The sequence below is a fragment of the Dermochelys coriacea genome, chromosome 2 (assembly GCF_009764565.3).
Source record: "Dermochelys coriacea isolate rDerCor1 chromosome 2, rDerCor1.pri.v4, whole genome shotgun sequence".
NCBI classification, from domain to species: domain Eukaryota; kingdom Metazoa; phylum Chordata; order Testudines; family Dermochelyidae; genus Dermochelys; species Dermochelys coriacea.
In genome coordinates, this window is record NC_050069.1 from 104651540 (window position 1) to 104665211 (window position 13672).

General features: G+C 36.8%; 1 long non-coding RNA gene across 1 annotated transcript in view; it reads left to right on the forward strand.

The window, feature by feature from the left end:
• The window catches only part of LOC122458745, a 134513-nt gene that overhangs the window by 103522 nt on the left and 17319 nt on the right, over window positions 1-13672 (forward strand). The window lies entirely within an intron of this gene.

Genomic DNA, 13672 nt, shown 5'->3' on the forward strand with positions numbered 1-13672 from the left:
CTGGAGTTAAAGTATTTTACATGCTTTTGGCAAGATTTGTTTTATTCTTTTAGTTGTTAAAAATGTGTCTGAATTCCATTTATATATAATATATATTAACCGACCGTGTTTTGGGTTTTTTTGTTTTTGTTTGTTTTGGAGTTTTTTGTAGCATTGGAGAATTTCTCTCTAGCGCAAGCTTTGCGGGATCTAAGGTGTTTATAAGTGGGAGCAGGATAAAAATGCAGGAAGCAATGCAGGAGCAGGTATTGTGGGGCGGGATGGGAGCAATAGTCCTGTACAGGGCTCTGCAGGAGACTGCAGTTCTATTATGTACAGGATAAGTGTAGCATAAGGCAGTGGAAGACTCCCCACATTGCCTCACCAGTGTACCTGAATCTTGATCTGGAGAGACCACATCTATGGGTGAGGGTAAATTAGTCTCTCTGCTCATTCATCTTTGCCAACAATGGTGCCAGTTAGTACCAAATGTGCTCGTGAGTTTTGTTATCTGGACACCTGTTCAATGGGAACTGAAAGACCATCACCTCATTAGACCTAGGCCACCAAATAGCCATCAGTTGGTGATTTTTTTAAATCACTGTCAACCTGTGTCAGATTCAAACCAGTTATCTAGAAGTAATTACCAGAAGTACTATTCACCAAGCCATCATCTGTACTGAAATGTCTGAGTGTAAATAGTATTTAGGTTCGCCCCATTTTCTAATGTTTAGTTATGGCAAGGTAATGATAATTGTTATTTCTTTAAGGTTTTACGTATAAATTCATCTCGGGTAAAGTAGCTCTTAGAAATTAAAATGCTCTGCTAGTATTCATTCTGTCTGAGGAAAAGTTCTTCCCATGTTATGCGGACTGGGTGGCTCCCTGAGTATGCTCAGTTTGTTTCAAGGAATCAGGTTACCATATTTGCTAACTACCTTATATCAGGCACCAGGTTAGATCTAAATTATGTGCCAAGGCCCAGCAGAGAAACACATGCTCTCTTTTTCACACAAACATAAGAATAGCCATACTGGGTCAGACCAATGATCCATCTAAACCAGTATCCTGAATTCTGACAGTGGCCAATGCCAGGTGATTCTGAGGGAATGAAGAGAACAGGCAACCATCAAGTGATCTGTCCCCTGTTGTCCACTCCCAGCTTCTGGCAGTAAGAAACTTAGGGACATCCAGAGCATGGAGTTGCATCCCTGAGCATCTTAGCTAATAGTCACTGATGGACCTATCCTTCTTGATGAGGAGACCTAAGGCTACAAGTGTTCCTTCCTTTTGTAAAAAGGCCACACTGCCACAGCTTAGAAACACCCTACCGTTATCACAGCCTGTTGCCACAAGTTAGCTCTAGGGTCTCTTTAAGATCTACCCAGTAAATATGTTAACTTTACTTTCACAACAGCCCTGTGAAGAAGCTGGTTAACTAGTATTATCCCTATTTAACAGAAAGGGAAACTGAGCTATGACGTGACTTGTCCAAGGCCATCCAGTGTGACAGCGGCAGAGTCAGGGCCAGAACTTTTGACACCCGAGCCTGTGCTTATTCCTCCAGACCATACTGCCTTCTGACTAAAGAAAATGTTTCCCAATTAGATGTAAATTATATGGTTTTATATATTATGTTTAATTAAAGAATGAGCAAATAGTTGTGACAACTGGCAAGATGGTTATTTTGTACTATATCGGGCTCAGCTACAGCTACAAAAGGGGCATGCAATCAGCAGTTGTCTTTAAAAAGAGCAGTTAGAATAAAATGATTAGTTTAATCAATTTAGACCTATTTTCTTAAACAAATGGAATTCTAGAATAGCTGTCTCTCTTAGACTGGAAGAAGACCTTCTATAACTGAAAAGGAGGCCTATTTAGATAGCGTCCCTCCTTAAAAGGAGTAAATTGCTTCATTTCACATAATTAACATTTATTACATTTACCTTTAAATTGGGGAAGTTACTTTTCTCTTGGCAGTCACTAATTTATCTGATGTTAGAGCTATGCTGGTTAAAAAAAAAAAGTAATTTATAGGAAACATTTTTAATATGTCCAGATAGCTGATTATTCATGAAATATTTTCTCCTTTTCCAAATTGCTTGTAATTTGCTAGGTCTTTGAGAAACCATTTTGCATATATAAACTGACAAAGGAGATGCCTTGAAAGGTCAATTTAACCAAAAAGCACACAAAACTACATTGCAATATACATTCTTGATAAGTGTAGTTTTTATCTTCGTGCCTGTCATTCAGTAATTTTTAACAGTGCATAAACAGTTGTATGACACTATAAGTGAGTCAGGGACTTGAAATGTATTGTTGGAATTTGTTGAATTTCATGCCATAATCACTTAATCTGCTTCAGGTCAGCTAGGATTTTCTGGTGCATAAATATACATGCAGTAAAAGCATTCTCAAGCATAGTTTAAGGAAAAATGTAAGGCATACATCACATTCATTCTCCATGAGCTTGAGACTTAAGTTTCAACATAACTTCAATGTGTATTTTGCCTGAGTAAAGTCAGTCACTAGGATCAGTCACTAGGGACTTTATCCAAAGCCCACTGAAGTCAGTGAGAATCTTTCCATTGATTTCAATGGACTTCAGATCATGCCCAGGGTATTTCAGACCTTCCTCTGTTTCTGAAATTAAGCTTAGTTTGCTGTTTACAAAGCATAAAACTGTTCTATTGTCTTAAGCTACTTGTCTACACTGAACCATTTTAACTATGATTCTTATGCCTACAAAGTACTGTAGATGTCCTTCCTCATTAAATTATTAACTTGATATGTTAGCAGAGTATTAATTTCAAGTGCTTTGACATTTTTATAAACCATTACATTACACTCTTTTAATCAACAGTACTCATGTTCTTATCAGCATGCTTTGCATTATGGTGGGAGACATTGATTAAGCTGGGTTTCAGAGTAGCAGCCCTGTTAGTCTGTATTTGCAAAAAGAAAAGGAGTACTTGTGGCACCTTAGAGACTAACAAATTTATTTGAGCATAAGCTTTCGTGAGCTACAGCTCACTTCATTGGATGCATCCAGTAGCTCACGAAAGCTTATGCTCAAATAAATTTGTTAGTCTCTAAGGTGCCACAAGTACTCCTTTTCTTTTTGCGAATATAGACTAACAGGGCTGCTACTCTGAAACCTGTCATTATGCAAGGTACTGAATTTAGCCGTATGGAGTGGAAATCTATCAACTTCATGAAAAAACTCGTACAGATACAGACAGACATCATCTTCCTTTCCAAACGCAAACAGATGGACAGCCACTGAATGCATCCGATGAAGTGAGCTGTAGCTCAAGAAAGCTTATGCTCAAATAAATTTGTTAGTCTCTAAGGTGCCACAAGTACTCCTTTTTATTGATTAAGATGTTCTTAATGGATTATCCAATACTATCTCCAGTGCAATTTGTAAAGAATTAACTTAATTTTCCAATCTGAGATCCCATAAAATTTGGTTTCTTTAATAAAATATGATTTATAGCCACGGTATGCAAATTTTAGTTTTCTACAGGATCTGAGAATTAAATTTATGAATGTAGTTCAGGCATGTAGAGTGAAAAGAATACAGGTAGGAAAGAAACCAGACTTTCACAGAAGTCTTGGCATTCAGAATTAATCATAAATAATTGTTCATAACCTCTTAAAATAGTTAAAATGGTTAACTATTATCTTAGGTTTCTAAATTACAATTTTTTCACATATATGCTCAAATGATATTTATACTGACTTCACACTATACATCCAAGTATTGGCAATTCAAGTTAACATGTAGAAAAGCTCAAAATTCACTATAAATGACACTGAATAGCAACATTCCAAGACTGAGTTTATATTTCTTTTGTTCTCTCTTTTTAAGTTTGTTTATATTTGTTTAGGATATAAAAAGGCTTTTGAGCCTAGTTCTGTGAATACTGGTCACCTTGTATTGAACAAAAATGTCAATTTCTGTGTCCTGGACACACTGTCCTTCAGTTACAGCAGGAAGATTATGTTCCACAGTTATACCATAGAATAGAATGAGTGCAGAATCCGGCACTTCCTTCAAGATGATTGTCTAAAGAAGAGTAGAGAATACTGCTTTCTTGCAATGGAGAGGAAGTGGAGTGTGCGCAGAAGAGCTGATATTCTGAGTCAGGAAAGCTCTAGTGGGGGATGGGGAAGGTTGAATTGACTGGAAACATAAGAAAAAATATGAAGGTTGGTGGGCTAGTTCCATAAGGGTAAATATAGTCTATAATTTTTATACTAAGGGGGGAATCGTTTTTGTTTTGTTTTATTTTTGAGACCCATATATACATTCTAACTATGTTCCTTCAAGCTTGCTTTATAGCATAACATTGAAAAAGAAGGCTTTTCTTTGGAAAGTGTGATTACTCCAAACAATTGATTCAGTTCTAAACATCTGAAACACTATACAAAACGACAGCTGCATTTGGGTAAATACATCAAATATATAGAAATGTGTAAAAGTTAATCACGTCATTTATAGTGAGGCTGTTAAGCTGCAAATTGCATTGGAAAACATGTTAAAAATAAGGGAGTCACCTTAACAGTCTGCCCATACTGCTCCTTTACATTAGTCTGAAACTAATTCTGCATCAGCTTGAAATGAATTGGATTTGGTTCATAACCAGGACTTGAATATTATTTAGTTCTTACCAAGGCTACATACAGAGTTGTGGAAGTGTCAGTCATAAATCATGTTTGTTAATGGGTTTGCTAGAAAAAGAGAAATTCTTGTGTTATGGCCAAGAGAGAGAACCGTAGCTTAATTAGCTTGTTAAGTGGAACACGTAGAGTGTCTCTAACCAATATTGAAAGTATCAAAGGAAAAACAATACAAATTTACAAGAAAGCACCCAAGTGGTGAGGGTGGTGTTTTAGAGCAGGGAAGAGTTGTTTAACATAGAATGAGTCCTTATAGGCTCTTAAGTCTTTTAACAAAGCTTTCTGGGTTCTGCTATTCACCTGTTTGGTAGGGAATGATAAGCAAACCTGAAAACTTCCAATATTAAGATATTTGTCTTTAGATTTCACTATTTTGTTATGAGTGAGACTATTCTATAAGAGGGAAACATTTTGTGATTTCCTGTCCCCTGTCCCCCAAGCCCAGCATATTAACAGAGCTCATATAAGTAGGAAATCTCTCTTTTAATATAGATTCTCCTTTGATTCCTGAACTCAGAGCTTTTTGAAAGAGAGACAGATATCCAGAGTTGTGTTTTTCCACACATTCTTTTCAGTTATCAGAAGGATTCAGCTCCAAATCAGTCTGCATGAAGGTAGAAATTTACCATGCCATAGATATACTTCTCATGGATAAATGATTTATATGGCCATAATTTGGCTTTTGGGAACAGACTCAGGAACAAAAAAAACAGAGGAATTATGTTTATACATAATAGATAAACGTTGACCAAACATCTCTACAAAATAGGGTAATGTAGCACTGGCTTCAGACTCTTCAAAAATGTTGTAATTTTTGGACTGTTTCAAGATCCTACTCTTTATCTTCAAAACCCTCAGCAGTCTATGGCCCACCTATTTGAGAGACTAGCCTCTGTTTATTATTTATGATTATTTGAATCCAGTGACATCTAGAAGTAGCAATGGAAATCAGAGCCCCATTATGCTAGGTACTGCATGTGCAAAAATTCTGTGTCCTGACAAGTTTATTATCTAAAGAGACAAGACCAACAAAGGGTAAAGGAAGGAAGTAGTAGTATCCTCATTTAACAGGTGGGGAACTGATGCATAGAAGGAGAAAAATAATTTGCTAAAGATCACACAGGAAGTCTGTGGCAGAGGTGGGAATTGAACCCAGTTGTCCTGAGTTCAAATCCAATGTCTTCACTGATGAGTTTTCAACTTAGGGGTCAAGAATACTGACTGTTTCTTTGTGGCTAAATGGATGGGGAGGTGGGTCTGAAAACTGTGATAGGGTAGAGTCCTGAAACGTTTTTCAGTTGTAATATTGGCTCACGGGGTGGAAATATTTGCAAATCACTGACTTAACCATAAGATCATCCTTTCTCTGATGTCCTCACCTCACTAGTCACATTCATGGAATCTCACAGAGTCCGAATTCAAACTTGTGAAGTTTAAGGACCGAGCATTCTTAGTGAAGAGACCTCAGCTGTTGAATTCTTTTTGACTGGAAATCAGTGTAAACCTAAATCATGGCATCTTTAAAATGCAATTGGAAGACACCTCTTTCAGGAAACTGGTTGGATCCGGTTCAGGAAATGAGTTGCAAAATGGCTCCTACTACATTCTGTAGGAAATAACCACCTAATGCTGATTCTTATTAAGTAAATGGATCTAATTTGTAAAAGAAAGAGTAGGAGCTTTGTGACTTTTCTGAGGGAATTGGCATATTCCATAATTTAGGTAATGGTGCCCCAATACTAATATGATTGGTGCTTTAAAAATAGCTATAATACATATATTTAGAGTCCAAAGTGTAAAGAACATTTTCTTGGTAGTCAAGAAATTATTACATATGAACATAAGAACGGCCATCATGGGTCAATCCAAAGCTCCATCTAGCCCAGTATTCTGACAGTGGCCAAAGCTTGGTGCCCCAGAGGGAATGTACAGAATAGGTAATCATCAAGTGATCCATCCCTTGTTGCCCATTCCCAGCTTCTGGCAAACAGAGGCTAGGGATACCATCCCTGTCCATCCTGGCTAATAGCCATTGATGGACCCATCCTCCATGAAGTTATCTAGTTCTTTTTTTTTTAACCCTGTTATAATCTTGGCCTTCACAACATCCTCTGGCAAGGAGGTCCACAGGTTGATTGTGCGTTGTGTGGAAAAAATACGTCCTTTTGTTTTTTTTTTAAACCTGCTGCTTATTAATTTCATTTGGTGGCCCCTAGTTCTTGTGTTATGAGAAGGAGTAAATAACACTTCCTTATTTACTTTCACCACACCAGTCATGATTTTATAGACCTCTATCATATCCTCCCTTAGTCGTCTCTTTTCCAGCCTGAAAAGACCCAGTCTTATTAATCTCTCCTCATATGACAGCCGTTCCATATCCCTAATCATTTTTGTTGCCATTTTCTGAACCTTTCCCAATTCCAATATATCTTTTTTGAGATGGGGCGACCACATCTGCACACAGTATTCAAGATGTGGGCGTACCATGGATTTATACAGAGGCAATATGATATTTTCTGTCCTATTATCTATCCCTTTCTTAATGAGTCCCAACATTCTGTTTACTTTTTTGACTGATGCTGCACATTGAGTGGATGTTTTCAGAGAGCTATCCACAATGACTCCAAGATCTCTTTCTTGAGTGGTAACAGCTAATTTAGATCCCATCATTTTATATGTGTAGTTGGGATTATGTTTTCCAATGTTCATTACATTTGCATTTATGAACATTGAATTTCATCGGCCATTTTTTTGCTCAGTTTTGAGAGATCCTTTTGTTACTCTTCGCAGTCTGCCTAGAACTTAACTATCTTGAGTAGTTTTGTATCTGCACATTTTGTCACCTCACTGTTTACCCCTTTTCCCAGATCATTTATGAATATGTTGAACAGGACAGGGGCCAGACCCCTTGGGGGCATCACTATATACATCTCTACTTTTTGTTTCCTATCTTTTAACCAGTTACCAATCCATGAAAGGATGGGAGTTTTGCCATTGACTTCATGGGACCAGGATTTCACTGAAAGTCTGGTCTGAGAGTTGCTGGGTCAAGGTAGGTTGTCAGGGGATGCTAAGCAGTTTCCTTGCCCAAGATTGGTCTTAGTTCATTTTTGGTTAATTTGGCTGATTTTTTTCTGTAATGGAATACCATCAAACATACTGTCTTATGATAACCTAACAGTTGGATACACAGAACGGTACACTTCAGTGAACATTATGGAAGCATTATCAATTATGATCCATTTCTGGTAATTTTTTGTACTGATATTAGAGCCTTGACCATTTTCAGTATCTGTCACTGAAACTGTGAAATAGCACAACTGTTTCTGGAAGAAGACAGTGGGGAACACAACAAGGCAAAAAAAAATCCACAACAAAAGCTGCAAACAAAAACAGTGCACATTATGCAGAAATTGCCTCGGCATGCAGGTCATTGGTGATTTCATTTGTAAGTAATGTTTTGATTGTCACAGATTATATGTTGCTCTCATCCCCTTGACATTTGTTGTACAGCGGGATTGATTTTTGTGCTCCAGTATGAAAAGGTCACTTTGATCAATGCAGTGTAATTGGCACTAAATTAGGATCATATCAGGTTATTTTGCTATTTAATGATGAAATATTAAAGAATAGCATGGGAAGATTGCAGGCACTAAAGTGCACTTTAAACCTGCTGTAATGAGGTTTTATTTTGTAGGAAAAATGGAGAGAAAAACAACTAAAGTGCAGAAAATGACTGTGAGGTATTGAAAGAGTGGCCTGGAATTACATATTTTCACTTGAAATAGACTGAAAGCCCCAGACACAAAACTCCAAACCCAGCAGTAAGTCCTGCATCTGTTGTATAGAGAGAACCCTATGATTGTGCTCATTATATACTAGTTTTAAGTGTTAAACCTTTACAATGTGAGCTGTAGCTCACGAAAGCTTATGCTCAAATAAATTTGTTAGTCTCTAAGATGCCACAAGTACTCCTTTTCTTTTTGCGAATACAGACTAACACGGCTGCTACTCTGAAATGTGCATATGATAATTGGCCAACATTTTCAAAAGTAAACACCTAAAATTAGGCATGTTAGTCCATATTACATACATAGGCCCAGATTCAGGTCAGCATTTATTCAAATGCTTAATTTAAAGCACGTGCTTAAATCCTGCTAAAGTCAATAGGACTTCAAGCATGTGTTCAAGTACCTGTCCTGAGTAGGGATGCACTTAAGCTTATGCTTATGTGCTTTCCTAAATCAAGACCATACGTAGATGGCTTGATTTTTTTTGTCAGAAGTACTGAGCCCATTGTGCCCATACTGAGCATTGCTCATTGAAACTATGTTGTTATTACATCTATGCTTTATTTTTGCTGCTGTTTGTAACACGTATAAGTTCTCTTTTTTTTCATTTTCCATTTAAGAAAATTCTGTATCCGATTATTAGTATTTGTAAATCACTATCTCTAGACTAGATGCAGGGTTAGCATCTTAACCTTTTAAGTTCATGCTTCAGATAGATAATATGCTTAATGAGAACAAAGCTCCAGTAAAGTTTCCTGCAACTTCGGCTGCATTTAAAGTGTAATCTTTTGATTGGTTTTCCAAAAATGGATTCACAACACACGAATGATTTTAGGTATAATTGACACAATTTTCAAAAGTGGGTGCAAAAATTAGGTATCTAAAATTAGGTGCATCTATCCACATTTATACACTGTTTGATTTCAATCGGAGTGGGAGCGTCATAGAGTTCAAGGACAGAAGGTACCACCAGATCATCTCAGAACTTCTAAAAATGGTCTGATTCAGTCTCCACTGAAGTCAGTGGGACTGGGTTAGGCCCTATGTGCCTATATATGGAGTCAGGTGCTGTAGGTATTCACTTTTGAAAATATTAATTATCATATTAAAATCATTTATGTGTTCTGCATCTATTTATTAGAGCATCTTTTCAAATCTTTAGTTGTTTGAGTCCCACAGGTTCAGACATCTTCTATTTAATGAGGATATTTTTAGAACTTGGCTTTTGTCAATATTTTTTTTCAGACTTTGCATCTAAAGTAATGATAAGCATCATAAGTGGTGTTAATAGTGTATGTTCTTTTCTTCACTGTAAATACATGCACTCTCCAATTATTCTGAAATGTTGCTGAACACGAGCAAGCAGCATAAGATTATACTTTTAAATGCAGCTAATGTTGCAGGAAATTTGTTTTTGGACTTTGCTGCCATTAAGTATATTATCTAGCTGCAGTGTGAACTTAAAATGGCTAAGGTATTAACCTTGTAAATACCCTAGAATCTCCTACAAATATTGATAACATACTGATTAATGAAAAAGGAAAAGGAGACAAAGTTTGTGCAGCAATAGTGGTACAGATCAAATGTACCAAAATGACATAATGGCTAATGTGTGTACCATGAAATGATGACTCCTCATTGATTTCACCTGGATTACTCACATGAGTACGGGCTATGCCCAGTTTCTGCTCCCTGTGCTCAGGGAAAGTGTGTGTAGCACCAGAATGCTTCCCATCTGCAGTGAAGGTGGAGTCAGAGCTATGCCACCACTCCCTCTCAGATCCCTTTGCACTTGATGGGATAGAAAGAATAAGCAATCTTCTAGCTTCTCATGGCAGGGAACACAAGAATTGCTTGTTAAATTGCCCCTCCATCTCTGTGCAAGGAGAAGAAGCTTCTTACTTGCTCCCTATCTGGGTACAACTGCATAGCTGCTGTTCATAAGCTGGGCCATACAGTGTAAATGTTTTAATTCTAATGTGCATGTGAGTCTACCTGGTACTGTATGGTCTTCCTCTGACAACTGTGTGAGACTTCTTAATGGTTGTTAGCAAGAAAGCTAGAGTATAAAAGGATGAAGCTAAATATGTTCCCTAGTGAGTGAGGTATCCTATCCTATTTTATACAATATTTCCCACTTCAATTTTTTTCATAGGATAAATTAAAAAAAACAAATAAGTCTAAAAATTATGAACAATATATCGTTATGTAAAAGATGAAGGAACTTTACTCAGAAACCTCCTGGTGATATTCCAACAGTGGAAAGAGAAAACATTGATTTTGGATGGATAGAGAGAGAGATTTTGAATGAGCTATTTCTGACAGTTCCATTGATTTCTTTTAGGAAATTTATTGTTTTAATAAGGATTTACCCTCTAGATTTCTTTAAAACTTTGAGAAGTTAACAAGAACATTGTTTCATAAAAGAAAAATGCCTACATGACATTGTTACTCTAAACAGCAATCCAAGATAGGTCATCTTAATTACAAATTGGATTAAATTAACTGTTGAAACCATAAACTAAATGGTACGTAAGGTTCTTTCAACATACAAATGCTGTTTGATCTGATATATATATATATATAGATATATAGATATATAGATATTTATAAAAGATCTTCAAGTAGAGCATCTTCCGTAACTTTAGTGTAATAAGGAAATGCCCTGGTAGCAGCAAAATAAAAGTAATAATGTCAAAGACCCCATCATACATAGAACCCCAGACATTAGCTAAATTAGGTTGGTTAAAATAATCTGCAATGTCCTCTGTAATTTATTTGCAATGCAGTGAAGCCAAGAAAATTGAGATGTTGGTAGTGTTTTGAGTTCAGTGTAAATTTCTTCTCTTGAGTTGCCACCTCCGTCCCTTGAGAAATTATTCCATTCAAAAAGTTTTGTTATTTGGTAATTTCTCCCTCAAAGTGGAAAAATTACCATTTCTGATTATTCTTGTAGTTTACTCTATGGGGTATTTTGTTTTTCTGGTGAAAAGCACAGTAACTTGGGGAATGGAAAAAGAAAGCAACTAGTCATGGTAGGTCTTTGTGACACTGGACTTTAAAGTTGCATCATTTTGATTACCCTCTTAGTTTTTTACCCACTTCCAATTTTAACTTTATTTTAATAGCCAATATTTCAGAACCATTAGATGCAGAGAATTGTATTTTATACTTTTGTTCTAGAGTTGGATAAATGCTAGGAAAAAAATGCCAATGATTATTTGCTCATATTGAAACATGAATGAACTTTAGAGGTATTAACACATCTTTGGTGTATGTTCAAATATTTGCAGAAAACAATCAATTGTTACTCAGAGGCTAGCACATTTTAAAATTGCATGTGCAAGTGGTAGAACTGGAAGATGGAGCACTGCTGGATACCACAAGCAGGCAGAATTCCTAAAATCCCCTCACAGAAACCCTGAGATGATGGCTGTTAAATGAAGCAGGAAAGGACCTGGCTTCACCCTGCAATACCTTTATGTTGTGTAAATATGAGGCACCACAATTTTTAAATTTAAACTCTACACCCAATGAATCCAACAGTAGCTTAACTGTCCTGGAACAATGCCTTGGGCTAAGAAATTAATAGAATTTAAATTTTCTCCTAACCTGTCTATATTTCTGCCTGTCCCTGAGATGCTCCAATGTCATCTTCAAATCCTCCTCCTGATTCTAAAAGTTACACTTATCCAACGAAAGAACATAACAATATCATATTGTTTATGTAATTGTAAGCAGGTGGAGTTCCCTCCTTCATCCAAACACAGTATACATATACTATGATCCAAACTTTACCCTGTCTGTCCTGAGGCCTGCTTTTATTCATAGGTCTCAGTCCAGCGAAGACTTCTGCATGTGCTTAACATTACACACCTTGAAGTTATTGACGTTACTTATCATGCATAAAGTTAAGTATGTGCGTAAATCTAAGAGGATTGGGGCCTTAAATAGCAACAACAAAAACTTTCTGCTGGATTTGGCTGTTAGTTTTTTCCTTGAAATACCTTTCAATCCTTGCCTTTAGTTCCCTCTGCCTCAGACAGGAGCTCTAACCTCTCTTACATCCTGATTTGCAACTAATGTGACCCATCTACCAGCAGAAATAACTGCTTCTTTATACAGGGTTCTAGAACTAGACTATAGGGTGTTGGCAAAAAGCTGTGTATGAATCCTAGAACCTGTCAGCCTGTTGCACTGAATAGTTGAAGCTAACAACACAGCTTAACATTGGGATATCAAGTACTTGGTAGTGGTGGACTCCTAACATTCTCAGTGATATGAAAAATATCACTGAGAAGATCTAAGGAAATAGCTATCTGTAGACAATCCATGTCTAGAAAAACAGGCTAAAGTCACTGAGTAAACTATTCACCCAGCACTCAGTTGGAAAGCTAGGATGAATGTGCTCAAAGAAAATAAATAAAGATTACTTAATAAACCCACTTCATTAAACCAAGAACTAGGAAAATGAAATAGACAGAGGCAAGGACAATGGGGAGGAGTCATTTTCATTATTGTTATACAGGTTTTTCATCAATAAAAATGAAATTAAAATGTTATAAATTGCTGTGGACAGGCTGCAAGAAGTACAAATAGAGAATATAGCTCAAAGAACGTAACTTTATACTAAACAGGTAAAGCAAGATTAAATACATGGGCAAAACGCTTGAAATAGATCTTTCAGCAAGTTGTTTCCTCAGCTGAGTACACAACTATAGATCAACCCTTGAACCATTAATCTAAACAAGAAACCCCTACCAAGCTATAGGACCAGAGCTGCAGGTTCATTCAGCCTGAGCAGACAAGAAAATATTAAATACATAAATTGCTGTTTGGGTGAGCTACTACAGTGTCTATGGAGGACTTGGGGGTATACTTCCCTAGGAAAAATTGTTGGAAACATCTTCTGTTTCATATACTGAGGGGTATTTATTCATTCTAATGGCAAACACTGTGAGCCTGAGGTAAATTCAACCCTTGCAAAGCTTGGTTTAGCAGCTTAGGTCCCAATTCAGCAAAGCAGTTAAGCACTTGCTTCAGTCCATCACTGTTTATTAAAGAACTTAAGCATGTGCATAAGTGTTTTGCTGAACAAAGCTAAATGGCTGGATTGGGCTGATATAGAGAAATAAGCTCACCAGAGGCCAAGAAATTGGGCTACAGCTCGGTGATTAGCTGAGGGAGCATTGTGCTAGAAGAATCATTTGTTT